At 47.7% G+C, this 3,884-nt stretch overlaps 1 protein-coding gene across 1 annotated transcript in view; it reads right to left on the bottom strand.

Moving 5' to 3' along the window:
• Nucleotides 1-3,593: 3,593 nt before the first annotated feature.
• The window catches only part of LOC126992792 (peritrophin-48-like), a 1,853-nt gene continuing 1,562 nt past the window's right edge, over nucleotides 3,594-3,884 (bottom strand). The window contains exon 2 of the mRNA XM_050851599.1: nucleotides 3,594-3,884. This exon is cut by the window's right edge and continues 1,058 nt beyond it. The gene's annotated coding sequence lies outside the window, so the exon portion shown is untranslated.

The raw sequence follows: 3,884 nt of genomic DNA, 5'->3' as shown, positions 1-3,884 counted from the left end.
CGTTGCCTTTTTTTCTTTGACGTTTTCTTCCTGGTGAGAGGTCCAGTTGTTGAGGACAATGGGAGGCACTCCATCGAAGCCATCTAAGGGTTGGGGCCAGAGAGGGCATAGAAAACAACATTCTTAAGGATTTTAATTGCAAGTATAGTTGAGTTGAGTGGGATGAGTAGGAGGAATTTGCCCCGAATCGTCCAGAGTAGAAATTTCAGAGAAAGTTTGAGCGAAGAGTTCAGACTTAGAGGAAAGACTTGATGGCTGTCATCAGGAGAGGTGGGAAAGATGAAGAAGTGAAAGTGTCGCAGATATCTTGAATAGGTGCCAGAAATCTCTGAAAGAATTAAAGTTGACAAGATTCTGACATTTTTCTTGATTCTAGAGTTTTTGATGAGTCGATGAATAGATTTGGAAAGATTCCGGCAAAAATGTAAAGATGATGATTAGCAGGAGTTGGAAGGCTCCGGACCCTTGTATGAGCTGCCTCCATCCAGTATAGCGCGGGAACAAGCGTGACGGAACCACGGCTTTTTAGCGTGAGAAGAGACAGCAGGTGGAATGTGAGCCTCGGCCCAAGAGACAGTCACCTCCGTAAAGCGCTTGCCACACACACACACACACACACACACACACACATATACACACAGAAGGGTCTCTTTCCTGGAAGCAGTGTGTAATGCATATATTATCATGTACATGTGATTGTATGGATGTATGTGTCGAAACGTCAGCTCAGCACAGTTCTCACGGCCATAAGCAATACGTGCTGTTAAACATCTGTCATACAATCACATGTACACGATAATATATGCGTTACAAGTGATCCTTCCACATGGAAAAAAAATACATCCTCTGGTCGGCCTCGTGGAGGTTGTTGTCCCTTACACACACACACATACGAAAAACCCTGTCTTCGGCCTTCCTTTCCATCCGCTTTCCTCTTCCTTTTTCTGGTTCTGTCCTGATCTTGGTTACGGTTGCAGTACTTTTTCTCTTCCTCTTCCTCCTCTTTCTCTTCCTGTTCTTAATTTTTCCTTCTCCTTCCTCTCTTTTTTTTTTTTACGGTGTTTTTTTAAGGTTTTTCTGGTTCTGTCCTGACCTTGGTTACGGTTGCAGTACTTTTTCTCTTCCTCTTCCTCCTCTTTCTCTTCCTGTTCTTCATTTTTCCTTCTCCTTCCTCTCTTTTTTTTTTTTTTACAGTATTTTTTTAAGGTTTTTCTGGCTCTGTCCTGACCTTGGTTACGGTTGCAGTACTTTTTCTCTTCCTCTTCCTCCTCTTTCTCTTCCTGTTCTTCATTTTTCCTCCTCCTTCCTCTCTTTTTTTTTTTACAGTATTTTTTTTAAGGTTTTTCTGGTTCTGTCCTGATCCGTGTTCGTACGAGGGGCGGCTGAAAGAATTTGACCAGTGTATCGTGGCACCATGTTGTGCGTGTGAAGAAGGCGCGGTGGGCCAGCCAGGCGAGGGCTTCCATTTCGAGTACCAAGCAGCGTCGCCAAATTATCGTACTCGAAACACCGCATATATTATTCTTAAACATTAAACTCTCGTACTTACACAAATAACGAGAGATAATTAAAGTTATAGCAAACACGGTTAAATATTTGATGGTTTTCGTTAATTTTTGCTATAGCTATCGGTCAAAACGGGGAGGCGGTGACTGAGTCGACAGAGTGACGGCGCTGCGTTCAGGAGGACGCGAGTTCAATCCCCGACCGGTGCCACCAAGTTGGGATTTTTCAGCCGCCGCCGAGTGGCTTAAAACTACCCACATGCTGTCCAGAAGACCACCTATCAACCCGGACTCTAGATTCTAGGATTAAAGATGAGCTCCGGGAGGGCAACATGAGCCAACACAAGATGGCGCCACTGTAAACACTCGCCTGCGCCAGAACGGGCTGGGGCGACCATCAGGCCCCACCGGGAAGAAGCCTTGGGCCGACCATCAGGCCCCACCGGGAAGAAGCCTTGGGCCGACCATCAGGCCTCACCGGGAAGAAGCCTTGGGCCGACCATCAGGCCCCATCGGGAAGAAGCCTTGGGCCGACCATCAGGCCTCACCGGGAAGAAGCCTTGGGCCGACCATCAGGCCCCACCGGGAAGAAGCCTTGGGCCGACCATCAGGCCTCACCGGGAAGAAGCCTTGGGCCGACCATCAGGCCTCACCGGGAAGAAGCCTTGGGCCGACCATCAGGCCCCATCGGGAAGGAGCCTACCGGCGCAATAGGCCGCGACGTAAAAAAAAAAAAAAAAAAAAAAGCGCTGAGTACGATAGCTTGGCAACGCTGGCACCAATCCGGGGAGCACTTCAACCTACCGCTTGGCGACCGTCCATCAGGCATCCCCGATCCCCACACTATGCGACGTAGCAGAGAGAAGAGCGCGGCTGTTTGGCCAGCACCACCACCAGCCACGGCGGCATGTGAATATCGTTCTGTCCTCGTATTAATAAAAATAAATAATCTTCCAGCGGTGTGCCTGCCCTTGCTCCATGACGCTTGACTAGACCTTTCTGATTCTGATTCTTCTGATTCTGACATTTCTACTCATGAACATTTTTCGGTTTGATGCTCCCATCCATTATAAAGTTGCATCCAAGAAGTAGACCGCACGGGCTAGTGGATCGCTTTGCGGATAACTGACGCTGTGCCGCCGGTCTCACTAATCCTTGCCGCGTCACTATCCTCTTCTTGTCTTCGGCGGTTTCAGCCTCACGTTGCAAACAGTTTTCAGAATTTTTGGGGTCTGTGCGTGTGCCTGGCCAGTCACTTCAGGTACAATTCACACCTGTTCATTAATTATTAAGCAGTCACCGGTTTTACCTCTGTTTTTAGGCAGTGAGAGTGAGCCATTTTTTTTTTTTTTTTTGCGCCCTTTGAGCTGTCTCTAAAAAAAAAAAAAAAAAAAAAAAGCAGGCGACTTGCAGACGCCGGCCTGGGAAGGGGCGCAGGTGTGTGTGGGGCGGACGTGGGGAGGTTGATATCAGAGATAAGGGGGAAGGGGGAACTGTGGGCTCTCCTCCACATGCTGAATTGTTGAAGGCAGGAATCAGGAACAAAACAACAACAACAACAATAAAAACATTGTCAGGAGTTCTTTCTCAACCCGAATCCTCCGCCACGGCAACAACCTTCCCGCCAAGCCATTAAAGTTTGGGGACTGCCAGGACCTCACACACCACACACCCCATCCACCTTGGTCAAGGGGCGACAGTAACACACAGTGTGTGTGTGTGTGTGTGTGTGTGTGTGTGTGTGTGTGTGTGTGTGTGTGTGTGTGTGTGTGCACGCGTGAGAAAACGGAACAATAAAATCTTAAGTCTGAAGGCCACGGAGACGGAGACACACAAACAAAATGAGGAAATTTTTTAACATAGAACATTAATTACGAACAAATCAGTCACCGATAACACGGCTGACTTGACGGCACCAGAACCGCCTGCTTGGGAAGGGGCGCAGGTGTGCGGGGGCCGGGGGTGGGGGGGGTGGAGGTTGACGCCAGAGGGGGGCGAAGTGGAAGGGGGAACTGTGCGCCCTCCTCCCTTTTCTCCTAACACGCTGGATTCTTGAAGGCAGGCATCAGGAACAAAAAAACAACTACATTGGTATATTAGTTTTATTTCATCGTATAATAATGATATTTATAACTATACTGAGAGAGAGAGAGAGAGAGAGAGTAAAAAAAATCAACATCCAATATTTTCTCTACCATTTTTTTTTTTTTCATTTTCATTTCTTGTACAAACATTTAAAAGAAAACAAATATAGGTAGTGAAAGAGAGAAGGAGGAGGAGAAGAAGGAGGAAAAAGAAGAGGAGGAAGGAGAGGAGGAGGAGGAGGAGGAGAAGAAGGAGGAAGAAGAGGAGAAAGGAGAGAAGGAGGAGGAGGAGGAG

The sequence above is a fragment of the Eriocheir sinensis genome, unplaced genomic scaffold (assembly GCF_024679095.1).
Source record: "Eriocheir sinensis breed Jianghai 21 unplaced genomic scaffold, ASM2467909v1 Scaffold50, whole genome shotgun sequence".
NCBI classification, from domain to species: Eukaryota; Metazoa; Arthropoda; class Malacostraca; order Decapoda; family Varunidae; genus Eriocheir; species Eriocheir sinensis.
Note: the sequence above shows the minus strand (reverse complement) of the source record. Positions and strands in the feature narration are given on the sequence as shown.